We start from the raw sequence: 23,858 nt of genomic DNA on the forward strand, positions 1-23,858 counted from the left end.
ACTTGGCACCACCGGACTTCTTTCTGTTCCCGAAGATAAAGAGGAGTTTGAAAGGAACGCGATACGGGACTTTGGACGCCGTCAAAGAGGCCGTGACGACGTGTCTTCGAGAGGTTCCCGATGATGCCTTCGCGGGAGCGTTCCAGGAATGGGAACGCCGCTGGAACAAGTGTATCGACTCACAAGGGTCCTATTTTGAGGAATATTAGCTTAAAATATGTAAAAGTGTAATAAATTTTTTTTTCCTGAGCTCAGTACACTTATTTTCCGGACGAACCCTGTATATGTACGTGCGTGTAAATAATACGACGTACTATGCGTATACGTGAGGTACTGTGTATTAGAATGAAGAATTACTACTTATTAGAATAAATGAACAATAGAAATTATGTTTCTTCTTTTTCTCATGGATATATGAGATAATATAGATAATAACTATAACAGCAGATGATCTGGATAAAATAGAATGCAATTAGAAAGGCATGCTTCCAAGCTGATTTATTTTTGCGAGACTCTTCTTCAATTATTGTGTACATAGGAATGTAAATGTTTTGATTTTTTCAACTTTGGTTACATAACGTCTGAACATTTTGGTATGGATGACGCACACTTTATCGATGAGAAAATAAGGTACTATCACCATGGATGCATTTTTTCCTAATCTTGTGCGCATGTACCCTGGTGTGTTAGTGATAGAGTCTATGGCAGTTTTCAGGGTAGCTTACGAGAGAACTTATATAATTTATTAATCAACTAAAAAACTAAATAATTGTATAGCAAATACTGAAACAAAATGTACACTTAATTTGTGCTAATAAACTACGTTTTTCTCGTTAAAATTCGTTATAGTTACAAGTTTTAATAATAATATTTACAGGGTAGAAAGCATTGGTTCAGTGGGCTAGAAGGAGGAAAATAGGAGGAATTTTAGACAGTATAAAGGCAAAATGAAGTTATAAAGAAATGATTTGGGGCAAAGAAAGAATGAGATCTCGCTGATAGTTAGGAGTAAGTAGTTATTAGAGATGTGAAAAACCTACTTCTAAATAAGTAGTATTGATTGATTATTTACAATAATAACTACAGTTCACCATCAGTGAGGACTGATCATTATTGAGAAGCACAAATACAGAAATACCTGTAAGTAAGGATAAGTTCAAAGAAAACTGGCTGAGCAAAGGAGAGAACATAAGAAGTAGGGCAATTACCATCATTCAGGTCAAAGACTGATTATCTTCTTTCAAAGTGTTCCTACCAATTGTTACTGCTGACATTTTCTAGGGATCAAGTTTGTAACACGTTTCAGGAATACTGGAAAAACATAATTCTCTCACAGAAAATAAGCCTCTTAGCCCAAGCCATCCAAGAGACTGTAGGAACAGGAAGTAGATTATGGTATTGCTAATTGTTGCAAACAATTCAGAACCATAATGCCTATGGTACAAATGAATGAGCAATGTTTCAGCCAAAGTAGATGAAGTTTTACCTTAAAAATTGCTGCTTTTCTAGGTAACCCATGCTCCAACTCGGAACACCTGTTTGGGAAAATAGCTTTACCTTTAAAATACCTTTGTATATGCATTTAAAATAAACTATTGTTCTGGGTAAAATTGATACAGGTTGGTTTTGTTGGAAGTGCTTTTAAAGACATCAACCAAATTAATTCCTACATTGAGGTAACTTGATTCTTTATGCATCCTCTGACCAATGTGCTTTTCAGTATGATTCTTACATATATCTATAATATAAATCGTCTATCTCATTTTGCTTGAATTGGAAGTCATGACTTTGACATATCTAATTGTAGAAAATGATAGACCTTAGAAACTGCTTTCGTGTATTGGATTTTGATAATTCCACAATCTATATTATTCTAATTAACCAAATTGTTGATTTACTACATCCACAGGAATCATCCAGAGACATTCTTGTCTTAACGATTTTTCTAGTCTGGAACATAATGGGAATACACAGATAGTGTGTGAGGGAATTTAGGCAAATTAAAGAGACGAAGAGAAACAAACCCATGCCACCTCTTGTTCAACTCAGCATTTTTATGAATACATTTTTCCAGGTGGCAAAATTCAACTATTCTTTCCCAATGTTTTCTGTTTCAAAATAATCATTCAGAAAACATACAAATTTGCAATACTACATTTCTTTTTAAAATTGAAATAGATTTCCTCAAACATCAACTAGTTCTTCAGGCACATCATATAAAATATATTGAACCTTTATCCCCTAAATACATTACACCAAATAATATTGCACCAAATATTGGAGTAATTGAATTGATGAAAGGGCATATTATTACGTCGCCCCTTTTTGATCAACACATATTTTCTTCCAAATTTATAAATTGTATTTCAATTGGAAGTTTGATTTGCCTTACCTAAATATGTAGACAATTCCAGAAATACTAAATTCATTTGCAGGTTGATATTTGAAGGTTCTGATCTCTGGTTTTCCCGGCGAATGGTATTCAAGAAGTTCTCTCAGGTTTCCCACCGGGTCAGGTTGCAGTACGCCAACGTTTCAATGGCTGACTCTGCCATCATCTTCAGGATGACGTCTTCACTTCACCCTGAAGATGATGGCAGAGTCAGGCATCGAAACGTTGACGTACTGCAACCTGACCCGGTGGGAAATGCGAGAGAACTTCTTGAAGGGTGATATTTTTTAGAGCCGCTCTGAGAAGAAAGACTTTACTTTTTTGTCCTAGCTAATGTTTTTAGGATAGAGGGCTTCAAATGTTTCCTCAAGTTGATGAAACTTATTGATTTACCTAAGTCCATAATATCTTCATGAGGTCTGTATGGAAATGTATTACCATACCATTATTCATCAAGGCATAGGAAAAGAAAATGAATTAAAAATAATTTAATCCTTATTTCTCGTTGAATCATCTTTCACAAATCTTCACCTAATGATACCAATGTGTCAGGAAGAAGTAACCCTTTTGCTTCTGTGAACATACCTAGTGCATTTACATATAGATAGGCTGCTGCTGTGATTGTAATTTTTCATCCCCTCCGTGGTGCATTAGAGACTAACTTTCTCAATTGAATAACTTTGTCAAAATAAATTATTCTAAATTTTCCATTGAATAAACAGAATTTAGATTATATTTAACATTTCCAGCAATTTCAAATTGAGAATAATAAAGGTCTCAAACTACCAGTGATAGCTGTCATCATCTCTGAGAGCAACCTCAAGAAAAGTTACATATACTGTTTATACCCAACCATTATTTCAAAGTCTCAACGCATAGACATGATTTATATTTATTTTCAAAGGTGTCCAGGAATGTGCGTTAGTCATGCATAATTTTCTTCCACAAATAAGAGACACCCTGAACTTATTCTAAACGCTGTATAGATGTCCAAAGAATAATCGAATGCAATATGAAACATCCTCTTCTTGTTGCATTTCATTAACATAACCTAGGTCCATGTGGAATACCCAAAAGATCGAGGGTACTAAAGGGATTTTATAAGATAATAATTAAGGATCCAAGGACTTTGAACCTAAGACTCCTATCCATACAAGAGTGCTGGATTCTGGATTGCAAATGGGCAGCCTTAGCAATGATAGAGACCATTATCTTGTGAGGTGCACCGTGGAATATGGACTATGACTTCATGGATTAGACATGGTTGAGTACTCACTAGACTTGCGCGATATAATGGTTGGGTATAAACACTATATGTTACTTTTCTTGAGGCTGCTCTCAGAGAGGATGACAACTTTCACTGGTAGTTGCAACGTCATCTGACAAGCAGTCAGTAAAAAGTTCATTGGTCCGGATAAACCTTAGAGGAATTGTGCCCTAACCAATCCTAATTTTCAGAATGTTTCAGCAGTACCTTTTTCACATTACCATTGATTTCAACTTATGTCAAACAAATAACCACTGACTAAAATCACAGAGTCATGTACTCGTATTTCCCACATCTACCCAAACTATGAGATTGTGAAGACCTTACACATTGTCACTCAGGCAGCTAAGGGGAAAAGCTTCAGAGTTAACTGAACTTTATTAATATTGTATAGTGTAAAATGATACAATTCAATATTCACCTGCCTACTGAATGCAAATTATCGTAAATAAGCATTCACTTACCAAGTGTCAAGTGAAAGAAATTTCTTTCATTGTTTAGAAACAATTTAGTTAGAAGAGAAGTTCTATAAGAAATATTGTCGGCAGAATATCATTAATGCTTTTTATAAATTGGGGATAGAATTGCATTTCTTGGAGTGATAGGTTTTCTAAAATTTTTGTCCAATAGGTTCGCTATAAGAAGGTATATAGGCATTACATTCAGCAATATTGCAATAGAGAGTCACGGATGAATTAAAACAGCTGTAGAATTATGTTTTAGGAAAACTCTACATGTCAACTGTGAAAGTGGTGCTGAGGAATATGAAAAAATAAAATATCTGGAAATTGAGGATATTAGGAAAATCAGTTATAAATAAAACTTTCACTAAATCATGAAAATCAGACAAAATGGGAAAAATATGGAAAAGATGGGGTTATAGAATAAATGTTTTATCTACAACTTTGAAATACATCGATTTCTAATCAGAAGTTTTTTTCTGGTAAAAAAATGAAAATATTTTGGGTTTCTCAGATAATAATTTCTGAAAAGGGTGCCCACAAAATGCCAATCACATACATACATATACACAAATGGACACTCATGATTTTAAAATTTGTCAAAAAGCAATTAGGGAATTTCACAAATATTGCCATGGAAATCTCAAAGCCTGTTTTTTTATGAGAACAACAGTAGTGTGCCCTCTGTGTACTTCATAAGGACAAGAGAAAATGATGTGCCTGTAAAGATGTATAGATTTTTGTCATATATTAAATGTCTTTGTAAGAAATATTTAATTTCACAAGAATAGATTTTTTATCATTTAAATGATTTAGACTTGTAGAAACAATATTGATTTATAATTTTTCACCATTTAAACATTTCCATGAAGGCAACTCAGACATGAATAATTTATTCTTCTATTTATGTACCAGGACTCATTAAAAAAACTGCATGATAAGTTCATTCCATCAGTCATGAACTCATTGTGAATATATATATATATTTATATATGCATATTTAAAATTGTCACACTTAATTTAAAAAGTGTTGATAAAATGTTACGTTTTCACTTATGCAGGATATACCACAAGGAGAAACTATGTTCCAAGATATAAGCAATTCCATGATCATTTAAATGTATTTTTTATCATGTATCAAACAGAATTTATCTTTTCTTTACAAAGTAAATATTATAAAAATGATTCATTATACATCTGGACAAGTATCAGCAGAACAAAATTACCAGATATTAATTCTAATTTACAAGTGATTAATGATATGTGAACATTTTGTAATAACAACTAGAATGCATGTACTTTCATTTTAAAATACCTGTAATGATTATGCTTTCATTGAAAGACTTGAATGAGGGAAAATAACTTTCTATGCATAATCTTTGATTCATACAGTGATATTAAACGCCATGATTTGCAATATACATATTAAACCTACTATATTTTACAGCCACTTAATATTATAGTTGAACATGTATCACAGTAAACACAAAATATGTATAATTATGTAAATGAATGCAACTGACGATATTTGAAAAAAACAGCATACAGAGACATGCACAGGTAGACACTTAACAGCAATGGAGTTAAGAAATTTGATCATAAATTTTAATCAATTTTGATCCTTAGCATAAATCTTGCTGTTTTACCCTCCTGGTCTTCCATTTCTGCCATGATTCCATGACCTGATATTTTAATTGGTGCAACCTGTATGGAGAAAAATGAGTCCTCATTAATTAAAGCTATTTGATTTTTATACATCATGAATTTTGACATCCTATGTATTTAAATATGTCCACTGAATATAAGTGTAAACCATTACAGATTACTTTGTTCCAGATTGATTTTTTCTTCCATCAAATATAATAATTCTTCCTTTGGCTAATGAATTCAACAGATTTATATCCACAGTTGTTTATTTGTCAGGGTAAAATAATTTATATTATCATTTGATATGATCTCTCGGTATTTAGAATACTGATTTGACTGATGAGAACTTTTTTACACAGCAGGGTGGATTTTGAACTAAGAAAATAAATTTTAATTTTTATGACAACAGGTAACCCTGCTTAAAAAAACAAGGACAATCCTAAAAACAGTTGTATTAGTAGCAATTAACCAGTATAAAACATGCAATTCATTTTCCCAAATAAATTAATTTGACCTTAAATAAATCATTGTTTTGCAAATAATTGTCAGTCAATTAATAACTTTTCTATTATATAATATCTATGATTTTTGTATTTTTATATGGTTAATTGAAAGCCATGCCTTTTAAGATTTTTGACTAATAAATACTTTAGAATGTCAGCAAAACATTAAAAAATCTGCAATATTATATTGATAATAAAATAATACCTTGTACATACTAAATGAAAAATCAGTAGAGGGATAATTCTTTATTGCTATGGAAAAGAGTCCAAGGTATGGGCTTTTATATGATCTTGGAATCTGAATAAAATACGCATTTAATTGGAGAAAAAACAGCATTTAGAGGACATTTCAACAACTTCACAACAGATTTTTTTCTAGGATATTTTGGGTACAGAGTATCCATAACTATACATAATATCCATAAGCAATCCCTACTATGCTTGTAGTTACCATAATTCTACAAGCATCTCTGACAATTATTAGGTAAGAGAAGTATCAAATACCATAAGTATCAAATAAATAGATTGTTTAACTTGAAACCAGTTAAGATGGCCTACAACACAAATGTATGATTTTGCTGACATAGATGTCCATAATTCCTTATTAAATCACGCAATAACTTATTTTTGTCAATATAACTATTTTCACAGAAAGAGAGATATTAGAAGGACATTTGTACAATACCTAAATGTCCAAAGGTTTCTCATAAATGAGCTTGCTGAGATGTAGTCATTTCGTTTTAAAATTCTGTGAGCCACATTCAGGAAAACCATGGGTCATTGTACATTGATTTTTGCAAAAGTCAAGACTGAGAAAGAACTTGACTATTTTCATTTATCTGTGTCATGTAAGCAAGGCTACTGGTCCTCCATGTGTTCTTTCCCAAATTTACATGGGTGGTGTCATACACTTAATTAAGGCAGTTCTACAGAGCAATGATTTCATCAGAAAATCGACAATCTGAATTGTTACTACAAGCTGCAGAATGTTCAAGTCTCATTACCATGATTAAGAGGTACCGCAGAAGTTTCTTTGTTGGCACTTTCAGTCATGGTTGAGTAATGTGTTTGTCACCTCAGAGATGGACAGCAAAGGACTCCGCTCCGACTTAACTGTGGGTAACCGTTGTCGTTGACCACTGCACTGCAAAGTAAGTTAAGAAAAATGGGCCCTCCTTAGATTGCCTTAATTACAATTCATAAAATTGGTTAAATCGTGCCTATGTGACCAAATGGTGACTTTTAGGTTTTTAATCTATTTTTATTAATTTATTTGATGGCATTAAATAATAGAATTCAAGTTTAAAGACAATAGTTTAATATGGGCAATATTTATTGAATGAAAAAGCAATGTCATATCTAGAAGTGCACTTGATTTCAGCATGGACTTTATTCATACTTCGAATAATTACTAAATGTTCCACTGTGAAACACTTTTAAAGAGGGAGTAGTTGTATTAGAATTTAAGTGCTAATGCATTTTTCCCTCACCAGAAAACTAAATCAAATTACTATATCAAATAATTGATTATTTGGGAATATGAAGATCAGTAGACATTTAAAATCAGTAGAACAGGATAGCAAAAAGACATCCATTAATACTCAGGAAAAGAAGATTGTTAGATATATGCATTTTTCTCAATATAAAACTGTCATTTATCATACACCTGTTAATTGTACTTCAGATCTTTCTTCATTAATTATTACAATTTACAATGTTTATTGAATAAATGCCAACATTGAATTCAGTTAATACAAGTCAACATACAGTAATGAACTCTTTGTTCTTTAGGCATTCACAAACCTATTTACCAATAACATACTCAGCAGTAAGTCTGACCACAGCCATATATTTAATTAGTAACATTTCCCCATCACAACAGAGCACTTAAGCATCGATTCAAACCATAGATTATAATTGTGGTTTCTTTTAAAAATATGAAGTTATATTTTTACGACAAAAATTACATTTAGCTATGGCCTGATCAAATAAGCATACAAATTCTACTTCAGTTATGGAAAACAGTTCTCTAAGAAAAGGTAGAAGAAATGATGAGGAAATGTATTTATCTGACTTACTAAATAACTATTTCCTAATTTACCTAAGCTACTAGACAGTGCAAGTGCAATATTCAACTGATTGAAAAGTTTCTGGGAAAAGCTTAAAATGAAGGTTAATCTACACACTCAACATGCAGTTATTTAGCAGGTATGATTAGTTTCAGCCTTAATAATCTGACATATCCAAAGATGGTCAGTGCAAATCATTAAATACTCTTGGAAAATATTAAATTGCCTATACTATAAAGAGTGCATGTTTTATTGCTTATGAAAAGGTCACATAAAGGCAAAACCAATAGCATAAAAATATTTTTCTCAGGGAAAAGAAGCTTTATAAATCCAATCAAAATCTATAAACTATCAACTGTGATTTAAAATTCACACATCAGTGGTAAATATGCACAAAAGGTTAAAGAGTGATTAAGAAATATGAAATTGAAGGCATCTATAGATGATAAAATATTAGTTGGCTGGAACAATGAATAAAAATGAAACAGTATAGATGTCACTATTCAACGTAGAAAGAACTTGATGCTGTATAATAATTAATTTGATGGAAAAGGTAGTTATGCTGTGGTGTACTTAAAGTATTATGAGTTTACCATAAGAACACTATATTTTGTTACAGTTTTATGGCCTCTCCAGGGTAAAACTCTAATGGGTGACCTACAGGTGACCTGTGGGTAAGAAGGATCACAAGTGAGAGGGCAAAAGAGAAATAAAAGGTGGAAAAAACATTGGTGCATTTAATGTAGGGAATGACACTAGAATATGTCATATGCTCATTGGTTTCAAGGCCCGAGCAAAGATTAGAGAAACTCTGGAACATGAGAAAGTGTGTCACTCTTTATCATATTTAGGTGAATAAAAACCACATTATATCCTTCTATAGAAGAGCAAGGGGAAGTAGAATGATGGAATGGATCAAAAAAGAAGGTACTTGAAGGAATAAAAATCTATTGTTGGGAAAACAATAATTGGGGAAGATGGAACGGACGGACAATATTATTTATCATCTTTTAAATGATTATATATAAATTTTAGAGTACCAAACTATCTCGTGGGTGTGGACAATAGCTGAATGCAAATGTGTTTAAAAACAACTGAATACAGAAGAGATGGAATAAGAGGAATTAAAGGTCAACTTGAATGCTAAAATAGCCAATCAGAAAAAATTCAGATGAGCTTTTCATTGAACTGTGCCAACATAATGTGATGGAACAGCAATATGCAAAAAAAGGACTCAGTTTTTACTGTTCACTGTATTAGAATAAATACTCAATTCATATCAATATCAGTTTGTCATTATCATCTAAAATTTGGATAGTAGCAGTAGCTATTAAGGGAAGAGGTGACCGATGGCAGAGATTGCTTTGGCAGTACATATACTGAGATTGGAAATTTTGATTTTATATAAGATACCATGAGAAATGAATTGATGTCTTGAATGAGTGGAATTGGTGTGGTATGTAAAGGGTTTTGAAGAGTTCAGCCATTAATATGGATTATGAAAGTTAGAATTTATATCCACTAAATACTGGAAAGTACTGAACAGGCAGCATGGAAAAGGCGTCATTAATGACAATTAATATTGAAAAATATATTTTCTTAATCAACCTGCATTAACCAAAAAACTCGCTAATTGCTACAGAGATTGAGTTTTCATATTTAAATGATTGATAATTAAAGGGTGACAGTTACAAAAACGTGTCATGATGTACACCCATAGCAACAATTAAGTTGGACAGAGGAATATGACAGTGAATCTCAGAAGCATAAGAAGGAAATTGTCCATTGCAGCTGTGAATTGAGCAGTCACCATAGTAATAGAACATGAAAGGGTAGTGATTTAATCCTGAATACGTACATTTTTAGCTCTATAACTTTAAATTAATTATTTACTTGATGTTTTTATGGAGTGTTACTTCTTCCTATCCTAAAATTATTTTATTGAAAACGATGAGGCTGGTAGAAAACTTTGAATTGCCAAAATGCATTAAAAAAAGATTTCATAATATTTGTCAATAATAAAGTCTAATTCTATTAGTGAATTGGAAATTTGGTAAATATTTTATCTTTCACTGTCAGTTTATGATCCATAGATTCAATGATTTGTAATCAACTTTCCCACAAAAATGATTGATTAAGATAACACAATTAAGGAAGCTACAAATAGCTGAGGAATATGTCAGTCAAGGGAGAAATGATATATAGAGGATACATTTTTAAAATGCATTAGAAGGAATAGATGAACAAGAATTTCAGTATGTATTACAAGTTCAAAAAATTAATAGAATTGTCCAAATGACTTGGATTGAAATTGGGTCACGAAATAACTTTATCTCTCATGAAATGCTCATTTTTAAAATCTGAAGTGAAATACTTAAATTATTCACCTCTGTGATTGGTCAGCAAATGATTTAGAAGAATTACAAAAATGAACTCCATTAAACACACTATGCACATGAAAGGGTGTTCTCCAAGCATTTCCATATATTGATAGAAATTTACAACAATCACCAAGTGAAAGTAACACAGGAGAAGCGAGGGGAAAATCAATATTCATAAATGGAACTCACAACAAGCAAATCAAAGCAAGCATTAAGAAGCACTGAATGCATAGCTCTGATAGTAAAAATGAATACATACAACATAAAGAACTAAACAAATTGAGTAGCTTCAGGCATGCTATGGTGGAAGTCGGATATAATGAATAACTGATCGAAGCACTTTTCCTGACCTGATGATGATGCAATACATCGAAACCCACTCGTAAAATAAAAATTTTATCAAGAGGAAAAGTACTATGATCAGTTATTCATAAGGCACTAAAATTTAGCATATTCCTAGAGGGAATTTTGGTTTAATCATCCATAAAATACAGATAATCCATTGATATATTTCATGTTGTGCTATGAAGAAGAGCCATAATGCTTACCAAAATCCCTAGAGCTCAAATAAAAATGAGTAGGAAAATCATTTAAAACCTTAATAATATTCATCTAATAAGTGGCATATACCAGCAATGATAATGTGAACCCTAACTTCCCCACAGAGTTTGGAGGTAAATTTAAACTGATTTGTTCTCTCCATTTACCACAATTTTACCAGTGAATTTCATCATGCATCATGATATACCTATGAAATAAAATATGATGAGTGGCATAGATCCAAATACTTCTCATAATTGTTTTATATTTCTCCCACGAATGTATCTTGAGAATTATCATTGCCAGTACTTATAAGTTATGAACTATTTATAATGATGCGACTCAAGTTTACGACTAAAAACATGAAAGCCAATGCATGCCAAGGCAAAAAAAGAATATTCTATCATGGACCACATGGAACTAAACAAAACGAGCTCTCTCTAGGAATGCAGGCGCAGGGAAAATAAACAAAAAATAAAGCAGCACTCACTGGGGGGTGTGGTGGTGGTGATAATAGGGATAGTACTGGTGTTGGTGGTGGTGGTGGTTGCTATGGTGGTGTTGGTGGTGATGGTTGTGGAGGATGTGGTGGCGATGCTCACTCGCCGTGGCTGGCCATACCTCCTCACCGCCCACTCTCCCTCCTCCTCCGATCCCCTCCCCCATCCCACCTCCGACCACTCCCACGCCCTCCCCACCCACTCCTCCTTCCCCTCCTCCGTACACGCACCCGTAGTGGGAGGCTGGCCCCATCTGCTGCTGCGGGGGAGAGGAGGAGTGCGTCGACGGCCGACCTCCGCCCGCCACGTGGAGCGCCGGCGCCGGCGAGGACGCGGACGGCGGCGTGGCGACGGACGAGGCGGCCGCGACGGGGGGGGAGCCAGAGGACGCCGACGGCGTGTGGGGAGGCGAGTTGGCGGGGCGCGCCACCACGCCCCCGGCCGCCGCGGGCGCAGGCTTCCCGCCTCCACCCATCCACTTGCGACCCCCGCCCCCAATATCGTTCATCTCTGCCAAAGACTTGAGGGGGTCCCTCGCCTGGGGTGGCAAAGGGGTCGACGAGGAGGTGACAGGCGTCAGGGGCGGCGGGGGCGTGGGGCTCGGCGTTCCCACCACCGCCGCCGCCACCGAGTGATCGTCACCCTGTACCCCGTCGCCGCCGTCGTACTTCTTCCCGTAAGGAGAGGAGTTGTTGCCGCCGCCGCCCGCGGGGCAGGGCGCTGTGGGAGCGTCCCCCCGCACGCCTCCTCCTCCCGGGGAGGACGTCATGGAGGACGAAGACGAGGAGGGTGAGGGGGAGACGAGGGTGGTGGCGCCGCTGCCCCACATAAGCACCGTCTGCCTGGTGTCGTTTGCGGCGTAGTGATGGTGCTGCTGCTGTGCATGGATTTGGTGGTTATGCTGCTGCTGCTGTTGGTGGTGTTGGTGGTGCTGTTGCTGGTGATGGTCCATTTGATGGTCGTGGGGGTGTTGATGATGCTGGAGAAGGAACTGATGGTGTTGCTGCTGTTGTTGTTGTTGCTGCTGATGGTGGTGGTGATGGTGCTGCTGCAGCAACCCGCCGTCCTGGTCAATCAGTTCCCCCCCTCCCATGTGGTGGATGCCGTGCGCCAAATGGTGGTGCAGGGGCGAAGGGGGCAGGGGCGGCGGAGGGGGCAGCAGCCCCTTCATCATCATGCCCCCTTCGCCGCCTCCTCCGTCACCCTCGTCCGACCCCACCATCGAGTCCGTGGCGCCGCATCCCCGGCCTTCCTCACCCCCGTTGGACGACACCACCACCACCACGCCGCCGCCGTCCAACGGGGGCGAGCGTTTCACCTCCACGGGGGAGTCTCCCCCGCCGGAGACCCCCCCGACCACGTACTTCCCAACGTCCGACAACTGACACGCGTAAAGTTTGTCGTCCACCGCCTCCCCCATGGAGGAGGCGGCAGAGAGGGTGGCGTGGTGGTGGTGGTGGTGGGAGTGGAGGGCGTGGTGATGCGGCGGAGGCGGGGGCGGAGGGGGCAGGAGGGTCGGCGAGAGGGGTCCTTTGGCGGCGACCACCTGATGCTGGTGGTGGTGCTGGTGGGTGTGGGCCAGCGAGTGCGGCGGGGGCATCACCGGGTGGCCGTTGATGGCGTCGTACGAAGACGGCATGCACGTCGTTCCAGCCCCCCCTCCGACGGCCCCTCCTCCGCCGCCACCGGAGGACCCCGGGGGCGTCACCCTCGTGCCCACGTCCAGGAATCCGTTCCCGTGGTTACCCCCGGGTGGGGCGTGGTGCGGGTGTGCGTACTCCGGGTAGTACGTCCCCAGGGGCCGATGGGTGTGGTGGTGGGCGTGGTGGTGGTGGTAGGGGAACAGGTTGTCTGTGAGGAACCTGTTCTCCAGGCCCGGATAAAGGTGGTTCTGGAAATTCTGATGGTGGTGGTGGTAGAGGGAGCTGCCGTCCGCGGGGGGGTAGGCTGCTGGGGGTGCCGGGGGTGCATGCGGAGACCCGGAAGTGACGTACATGTTGGAATAGGCGGCCGCGGCGGCTGCGGCGGCGGCCATGCCCCCGGCCAGTCCCCCGGTGGGGTCCACCGCCGAGTAGTCAGGGAGGGCGGAGGGCGTGGGGGAGGGCGTGGGTAGGGCGAGGGGGGGAGCGGCGGCCGAAGCCGGGGACGTGGATGCGGGGGAGGACGAAGACGAAGACGCCAGCTTGCGCTTGCTGCGGCACGTGGACAGGAAATCGCGGAGCTGGGTCTTGTAGCGCCTGCCGACGGCGCGGTGCGGGGGGTGGGGGCCGGCGGCGGAGGAGGTGGCAGGGGAGGGCGCGGAGGCGACGGAGGAGGCGGAGGAGGACGAGGAGGAGGATGATGAGGAGGAAGAGGGCGAGGAGGTGGATCCCACGCCGAGGGCGGCTGACTGCGCGGCGGCCGCCGTGTGCTGGGCCGGCTGCTGGCTGGAGGGCGGGTTGGATGGCGTGGAGCAGGACACGGACACCAGCTGGTGGCCCATCGAGTCTGCGTCCGAGAAGTAGCTGTTGGTGAGGCCGGCGTCCAAGTAGCTCACTTTGAAGTCCATGGTACGCTTCCCCAGGAGGTCACGTCCTTCCTCCTCCCTTTTAACGAGTTTTGAGAAAAGGGCCACAAAATTAAAATTAACGTTTACCTTTCCGTTTTACAGAACTGGATTGAGGAATTAAAACAGTCATGGCAGCCGCATCAATTCCACATGTGTAATATTTACATTTTTGTCATAGGCCTATCGGGCTATGAAATCATTTTTTCTAAATTTACACTGAAAATTTTTCAATTTTTTCCAGTTAATTCTGAAAATGTCCACTAAAACGCAAATAATTCACACTGTTAATGGTCATTACACACATTGGCTGTGGCGCTGAGGCCATGCATTATCTGTTAGTATGTTTAAACTGCAATTCTAAATGTTTACTTGAATTCAAATCATAAACGGATTTTATTTAATTTATTTTTAGCATTTCAAACTCAACTCTCAGAAACTCTGGACATTCTGGCTCTAATTGGAGCCTATATGAATTCCTCATGATTTAAACAAGTAAATTTCTCTTCCCTTAGTTGTTTAAGTTTTCACGCTTTTCCAGGCGATATGTATTGTCGGGGGATAATTGACTAATCTGAGTATTAAAGAGAGATGAAATTATGTAACATTACACCAAAATTAAGCATCAATTCTTATAAACTCAACACATATTCATCACATTTTAACGCTGAGAAACTCACAAACTTCCTCATTTATGGAAAACAATTGTAAAATATTCCTCACGGTGACTTACGTACAGGCAAATGTTCTCCACTTATTTACCAATAAACCTTAAGGTGGATTCCTACGGAAGATTTTTGAATGCAGTTATGCGCAACTTGTGTGAACTAAAATTATTGAACATTTCTTATTGCTAAATAATTTAAATAGCTATCAAAAATTATTTAAAAGCTGTGTGGGTCTAGATGAGAGGATTATGCCCATTCCGACTAAACTACTTTTGCCGAAATAACCATAATTCCCTTTAAGTTTACATTTCAATGTAATTTATTTTATATCATTGTACCCGAATGAGATGCGTGATATACCAGAGAGTAGAGAGTTGGGCTACTGGCCGAAGGGCCCACGTGCAAATCCCGGGCCCCCTCAATGTCTCTAAGCACCCTTAGCTTCCCTCAAGCTGTGTGATTTTCAAGTTCCTGATCATTCTGGGAAACCATCGGCGGCACAAGGAAAGGAACTGGCCCTCCTATCCGGATTCTTGAATTCTCTTTGAATTGAGGTCTACCCTCACCTATCAAACCAGCGTTCGGGTTGATCATTGTAGTGGTGGTTGGTGTATGCATAATGGCTAATACCAATTTAGTTTTTACGGTTCAATATTAAATTTTGTAACCCTAAATATTATTTTTTGGACGTTATTACCGACAACAACATTTTTAATTAAATAAATTGAAAATTATAATTGATAGGTAGTGAAAATACTTGAAAATGTTTAGCTTGAGAGAATAAGCGGATTCAATGCTTCACAGTCAGATGAAACTTTTAAGGTCTTCTTCACAAAGACAGCATACTTACATTAGAGGCCGATGGGTAGAAATAACGAAATCTGGTTTGGAATTCTTGTACACAAGGCGGGAACTAGTTTGTAACCACTGCCAGCCTCCATCCTTGGTTTGGTATCTGTAGGCGATCATTCCTGATGCTCCCGTCTTGAGCACTAAGATTGGGAGACAGTTTTCAAAAATGAATTACAAACTCATAATGAAATTAGACAGAAGATAAAGAGAGTTGAAGTTATGAGAGCATTAGTTACGATCCAACTTAATAAGAAGGATACTGAAGCTTCATTGTATTAGTAAGTCAAAATCTTCCATAAATTATTTGGCTTCTATTTACTACTTGAGGTACCAATATAGTACACAGAAAATCATGGTTGCCAATTTTCTTCAGACTTATACTCTGATCTAGGATGAATCTGGTGCAAAACTTAATTAAAACACTCAAGACAAATTCTGGAGGAATATCACCATGCACACAGCGATATAGCTAACATATCCTCCACATTTTTGTGTAATACATACCTATTTAAATACAAAAATAAAAAACGAAAATCAATGCTGGCATTGATTATAATATAAGCTATCTAATAGTAATCTTGATCATTGTGGCCGGTGGGACGAGATCTAATGGGAACCGAAATGTCGCGGATTCGAGTACCATGTTCCACAGTGTTACTGTGTGAAGTATCGTATTTCGGCCGCGAGGAAATCGGATGACACAAAAAATATGACAGGTCTGGAGGGCCATCTTAGGAGGCCACAGGGGCTGTTGGAGGATTGTGCGAAAGGTAAAAGGAATTCATTATTCAATTTTAATTTTTAGAAGTTTAAGAAAATCCGGCAATGGGGGGCGATCCACCTTTTGAAAACGAACCCACAGTGGAGGAACACATCATTGAGAACGGGTGACACCCAAGGTACAATATGATTCAACCTCGTAGAGGTAATCTGTCAGTAGAACACAATAATAATGCAACTAATATTTGAAAAGTTAACTCTGCTTATTATTCGGGGAATATAATGAAGGCAGCAAGAGGGAGTATTTATTTATTTATCGACTTAATTGGGCGAGGTTGAGACTAATAGTCCCTTCTTCCACCTAACCCTTACATTACAGACATTACATTGAAGACAATCACATACAACCAAGCCCTAGATGGAGGAAAATCCACTTAGGCGGGAATCGAACCCGCGACCTCAGGGTTGGTAGGCGAGGACATTACCCCGCCGCCACCGGGGCCGGCAAAGAGGAGTAAAGAGGGGAGTTAGGGTAGTTCATTAAAATTATATTACACTCTACGTACAATTGTCACGCCAGCATATAAAAAAGGGATTTCAAGAACGGTGCTTAGCTCCGCCCAAGCTAAAGTGATTTTTCGGGTACCAGATCATCCTGGGAAACCATAACCGGCACAGGGAAAGGAACTGGCCCCCCTACCCTGATGTGTGAATTTCACACGCCGTATAGGGCTTAGTACTGGGTGAACTCTACCATCACCTACTAAACCGTCCTTCGGTTTGAGTACTGTGTTTATGGTTTTTTATGGCTTAGCCGAAGTTCACTGGATATCAAATCCAATTCTCCCAACTTATTTGAAGAAACGATTTTTTAAGAGTACTCCACGGTCTAGACCATCACTGAAACGTTGAAACGTCGACGCCATATTTGAGATGGTTCCTGAAAATAATTAAGCGGTTTCATAAGAATTGTATTGAGGTTTGAAGAAATGAGTAATTTAGCCGTTCGCATTGGTAGGCTAGCGCTATCATATAAAATATCAATGCTTTTTCTTTTCGATGGAAAACAAATCTGTGGCTAGGCTAAGGTGGAGCAGAATTTGTTTACTCGTCAATTATATGCTCTGTTATTGCAAATAAACTTGTAGATTATTAAGGATTTAGGCTTTATATACCAGGAGGTGCGTGAATGACGGGACTTGGTCTAGTCTTCTCGTAATTTCAAAATTCATGTCAAGCATTAAGTGTCGTCTTGAAAGTCAAGCTTCGACTAATTCTACCCTGGAGTACTCAAAACAGTAATCATATCGGGCGACGTGCGCTTAATACCACAGTTCACGTGAGAATTAGGGGCAAGAATATTAATTCAATGACGGGAATGCATGTTTTATTATTCATTAACGAATAAAAGAAGATTAAGACTCAAGGGTCCTGCCACAAAATTATTATATGTTAGATAAAATCTTTCCTGGCAGTAATTATTTTGTGATTACTCAACACGAACAATCCATGCATATTCAGCCAGCATTTTGGCGAGAGACACGTATACGAATGACGCCTTCCGACCACCTCAACCGAGAGGGGGAGAGCAGAGACGGGAGGGAGGGGAGAGGGGGAGGAGATAAATGCCCATATGGCTTGGCTGTAAAGATTCATGCATGAGTAATGAAAGATGTAAAGTGGAGATGAGTGATGCGAATCTTAGTTCCGCGCGCAACCGAGCATCATAGTTTACGAGAAAGACTTCAAGCTGCTCTCAGGGCCTTAGAGCATCAAATTTCGTAAAAGGGGAAGATAAATTGATTGTGATGTGACGATTAGGGGTGGGTTATTTCAATTCACCATCGAGCTCCCGCGAAGTAAATTAGCCTCCCTCTATTACACATAAAATACTGTTCTTATTCCTGATTTGGTAAAAGATGTCTCGCACGTCTCTCTGACTGGTGTTTTGTCACTTTATACTGAATTTCAAGCTCAGCACTAGGTACAATTGAATGGGAGGAGTTTAAGTTCAGGAGTCAGTTCAATAAACAAATAAATATAGCAGAATGAAGCTAAACGTGTTATGAAAATACATCGAAATTCATAGGGAAATAGCGTGCCACAATTTTAGGACTCGAATTTGGTAAGTCAATGCGTGACGAGGGGCCGTAGAAAATATTCAAGCCCGAGGGGAAGGGAAAAATGCGGTAGGGAGGTGTATGATTTAGCCACATGAACGTGTTTGAAATTCCATTCGGTGCATACGGTTAAAAAAAACCAGGATGTCAACTGCACCAGTTGGATTAGTGTGGTGACTGGCAGAGGGAGGGGGAGAAGTGGATCGGCTCGGAAACTCGGCGGTGACATTGATTTTCTGTCGGAAGTGGCCACAACTTCCTCTTCGTGTGCCCCCCCCCCCCGGCCTCATGCGCCTGGTAATTATTCCGACCCTCTGGACGCAAGTTACTCTGATCTGCGCGAACGAAATGCATACGTTGCATGCGATTTCCCACACACCACTCAACAGCAAGAAGAGAGCAGCAGGTATAAATTGTGCAGGAACTGATAAAAAGATGAACGAAGCGGTGTTTACCTTCTCACGAAAATTGGAGGAAGAGTCAACTTGGATCTTTATTAACTATTCTTTGAAATTTAATCTTTAATCGCGTTTTTAAATGTCAATGGCGTTTCTTTATCACAAGAGCTACGAAAATCGCCAGGGAAAAAATTAAGATCTCCATCAATCAAGCTTTGTAATAGTTGACATTTTGGCCAATGTCAATTGAGACCTCATTGCACTAGGCCGTCATCACTGAAAACTACGCACATTTTTGCGGCACTCTGGATATGTATAAAAATACATTCCCCGAGGATACTTTCTCGCACCGCCATTACTATCTAATAGCAGTCCTTCGTACTTACGTTCTTGATGGGCACTTGCAACGTAGGCCAGGTCATCATAATGAACAAGGTCATAACCACCGAGGTCAGCTATCTCTGCATCCGTGTAGCCGAGTAGCATTTTACCCCTTTGAAATTAAGGACGAAAATTAGCTATAATTTCAAATCATAAGAATTTTGTTTAAATCCAAATACTATTATAGCTATGATGGTAGCTCTGAGGTTTAAGGGAGAAAAGAAAGGACTAGGGGTACTCAGAACAAAAAGTCATGCCAATAATGATATGAGTAGTTCAGATATTACAATTTTTAATTTTATATTATTTCAAAATTTTAACAATAACTCCATTGTTCACTAATGGGCCTAATTTTAGCTCAGACTAAACTATATGGATTGCTTGAGCCAAACAAAATGTTTTTCGCAACAGATTAGTTAGTCAAAGGATTATCCTGAGATTCAATTGAGAATTAGGCTTTATACGTAGGGTGGGCGAAAATATTTGGTAGCACTAAAATTAAAATGCTTGTTGTTACACGTATTTATTGAACTCTCAAAGAATAATTCCATCCAACATTGGCAAATTATGAGCCGACTTTGTTACTTTACGATGAAAAATTTAATAATTACAGATCACAAATCATTCAACTTTGATATCAGTTATAAGTCAAAAGCTATATAACGGATAGCAATTGGATGGCATAGATGCGACACTCAAAAGAAAAAAAACATATGTATACATATTTAAACATAAGTAGTGATTGCTGGCACACTAACCTTTGGTCCATGGAGACGAGAGCGAGGTCCAGCCTGTGTTTGCTCTTGAACATGACTTCCTTCTGAGGCACTTCCAGGAGAGAAGGTGGACCGAAAGGCGTGCAGAGGGCGAAGAGGGCGAGCGGAGGCCCTGTGCTACCCACCGCGGACCCGGCGGATCCCGCCACGCTTCCCGCCTCCCCTGCTGACCTCCTATTTTGACCGTGCAGGACTTTGACTCGACCCCGGATATCCAAACGCTGTCGAAAAGCAGTAATGTCCCAGATATATTAGAGAATATGAAAGAAATGACTTTCCATCTTTCAAGCGATTAAACAATAGCAGTATTATTACAGTAGCATCATATTAAAAATTGTATATTCCTTTGTTAATTGCTATAATATTCATTCGCTTTTCAGAGTTTCACTTGAAGAGTTAAATGTAATGTTAGTCAGCAATAGGATTTTTATCTAAAATACTGCTCATTTTTCCTTCGGATATGTCGTGGGCTCTTATAAGCAAAAAAATATTTCTCGTTATCGATGGTAAGGCCCTGAGGACAACTGAGTCCAACTATACTTGATAGAAATTCGGTTTGAGTCGATTATTAACCATTATTATTACAATTTCATGATGATCACTAGATTAAAGGAGGGTATAACACTTACGGGAAGAAAGAGATGTCCCATGTCGTAATTAAAATATTTTGGCAAATGAAGTTTCGTAATTCAACCCGTCAGTGTCTTTCTGTATTCAAATTAAAACTCGACTTCGTTCAATGCAAATCATGATTCGATTCTACAAACAGCCGGGTATGGTTGAGCAACACAAATGAAAAGGAAGCACTTTAAAAGGAAATGGTAGTCTATTTTTGGAGCAACCGTTTCAAAGAATTTCTGAGATGTGTGGAAACATAAAAGATAGAGGAAGATCCTGAATCGGCACGGAAAATTATGCTCACCAAGAAACCGGAGGTATTGTCCAATAGGCACCGGAATCGGACAGTGAAGGACCTCTCCAGGAGATGTGGACTGGCCAGAGCTTCGTGAAGGGTTATCCCCGCGGCCTCCGAGGGTAGCAGGGCATTCCAGGTCAACTGCCTTTGGAGTTCTTCCCTGTCTTCCGAATGCACAAGCTCGTAAACCGATTGGTGGACGATGTCCGACTGCAAGTAAGAGTGACACACTTTAAACGAGGCTTGCTACTGCATTATAGTCCCAAATACAACATTATTACAAATTAGCTTAAGTATCACGAGTTTTATTTCCTTCGATGGATGGACATTAAATATTACGACGAGACTTAAAGAAGTTCTTTTATAAGGGGACCAAGTTTACTAAATCTTTTCTACTTATGTTGAAGTAACTCTCACAACATTAATCATCTCGCATTTATCTTTTGTCTAATTAAGTATTGATTACTGATTGTTGAAAAGAACTTTTAAATGTTGATGTTCACGTGGACCACATTATTCACTTATTTATAAAAACTATCATTTAAAGAGCATATTAATCCAAATTTACACCTCGATTTACGTGATAAGAAAATATGACATTTCGTTTTTAGTCCGTATCGTGCACTTCCATGACATATTAACTATAGGTATATATGTAGCATAAATTTATAATATACTCGTAATTAAAGTCATTTAATTCACTTGATAAAATTCAGTCGATGCTCAAAATGAATTTATTAGGTTCATAGCAATAATTAAAGTTCTTAGGCTTTGTTGTAGTTTCTTCAAACATTTTAGCATGTTAAATTTATCGGATGGAAGAGGAACTGATAAAGTAATTCTTACTCTACAATATTCAATTTATGCTATTTAAATTTTATGATATTTTAATAATAAGAGCCACAAAAATAAAACTTTGGAATGATAGAGCATGTGACATCATTTTCACATTGTCGCTACACCACAGCGATGACAAGAGTCAAGTAATTGCTAATTTACCTGGTGGAATCCAAGGTAGCTCTCTATGCTGTGGGTCGCAAAGAATACTTCGCCTTCGCAGGTAAGAATGAGAAGGAAGCCGTTTAGAGCCTGAAAGAGGAAAAAGAATATGCAATGAATAATTTACCATTATTGAGGAAAAAAACAAGAAAAAGTGCTAAATGTAAAGTTGGGATAAACTGCTGTAGAATAGAGAGGCATTACATATGGGCCCCAAAATCGATTAGACTTTCGATTGTAATAATATAATAGTGAATGACTTCGTAAAATTTCATTTTATTTTATTGAAACACACTATTCTCACATCTAACTTCCAAAATACCTGTGTTTAATCAATTATGTGCACTCGACAAAAAATATTGAACTCAGTACAATAAATAGAATTTTTTTAAATCGTTCTCATAGCATTCCTCGGCGCTAAATTTCAATGGTATAGATTCAGAGAAACATAATTCACTTTATTATTACGGAATAATGAGGTTACAGCTGACTCTCTAGGAATATCTTTTGGAAGGGGAAGCGCTTTTTAGTTTTTTTTAATTAAGTACTCTGCGAGCCACCATTAGGGGGTGATATGGAGTGAATACACACCAGAATACCCTTGACCCAAAATACCTTTCCCTCCTAGCGCGGTCGGACAACCGTTACTTTTTTCTGATCCCTAATCGTTTGTGGGAACAATGACGTCTTAAATGTATCTGTTCTGCACTCTATCTCTCAATTTTATCGACATGATTTCTCCTACCGTAATTAGACGGGGCTAATAAAACATTTTCAACATCAATGCAAAAGAGACATCCTCGGATTTATGCAAGAGATTCAATCTGTAATTTAGCCTTCGATATGAGAGAGATTCCCAACCTAGATCCTCTGATAATTTTGATATGCTTCTCAGTTTGTCATAACCAAGTTTAACAAATTTCGCTCCTCTACGCTGCACGCGATCCAATTGGGCGACGTTATAGTCCAGTGGGTAGAGCACTTGGCTACTAACCGAAGGACGTAGATTCGATTCTGTGTGACGTCTCTGGGTACCCTCAGCTTCGCCCAAGCTGTGTGATTTTTCGTGCATTTCGTCAGTTTTTCCTGGGAAAGTCGAGACGATTCAGGGAGAGAAACTGGTACCCCTAGCCTGATGTATGAATTTCACACGTCGTTGAGCTTAGTACTAGGCGAGCCCTTGCCAATGAAACCAACCTTCGGGTTGATAGCTGTGGTTTATGTATTACAACAATATAGGATTGATATATTAAATAATAACATGATCAAGAACATATGAAAAAGATCCATTAAAACTTATAAGTGGAGCCTCCTTTCTTACTGATGTGAGACGTGGACGGTATGGGTGACAGAAAAAAGAATTTTAGGGGCAATGGAAATGTGGTTCGAAAGAAGGTTGCCGTAAATAGTGTGGTCAGATAAAATAACAAATGGGAAATTACGTAGAAGCGCGGGCGAAGAGAGGCACTACTTATCTAACTATTCCCTTCTTGTTGTTGTGAGTGCCCTAGCTTTCTAGGATACTCACAAGAATATGGAAATCGTTGGGCATGTACTGACGCAAACGAAGACCGTAATTGATGGAAAGAATCACAGAGGAAAGCCAAGGATGAACTACAAGAAAATAAAGAGGCTGGCAGGAAACGGAAGTAGTTTGGAGACCTGCTGCAAACCAATCCTCAGATTGATAACCCGTGATGGAACATAACCATTAAAAGGATCA

The 23,858-nt window shown here is 38.7% G+C and overlaps 1 long non-coding RNA gene across 2 annotated transcripts; it reads right to left on the reverse strand.

Annotated features, from left to right (window-relative positions):
• Positions 1-5,229: 5,229 nt before the first annotated feature.
• Positions 5,230-11,894, reverse strand: LOC139691478 (uncharacterized). Of its 2 annotated transcripts, none has more exons than XR_011701598.1 (3): positions 11,882-11,894; positions 7,275-7,414; positions 5,230-5,824 (listed from the first exon to the last, which is right to left on the reverse strand). It is a non-coding gene; the product is annotated as an uncharacterized lncRNA (long non-coding RNA). The 2 variants fall into 2 exon arrangements; XR_011701597.1 differs by lacking the exon at positions 11,882-11,894 and adding an exon at positions 11,751-11,868.
• Between the last annotated feature and the right edge of the window lie 11,964 nt (positions 11,895-23,858).

This window comes from Hetaerina americana, unplaced genomic scaffold (genome assembly GCF_022747635.1).
Source record: "Hetaerina americana unplaced genomic scaffold, ioHetAmer1.1.p SCAF_36, whole genome shotgun sequence".
NCBI classification, from domain to species: domain Eukaryota; kingdom Metazoa; phylum Arthropoda; class Insecta; order Odonata; family Calopterygidae; genus Hetaerina; species Hetaerina americana.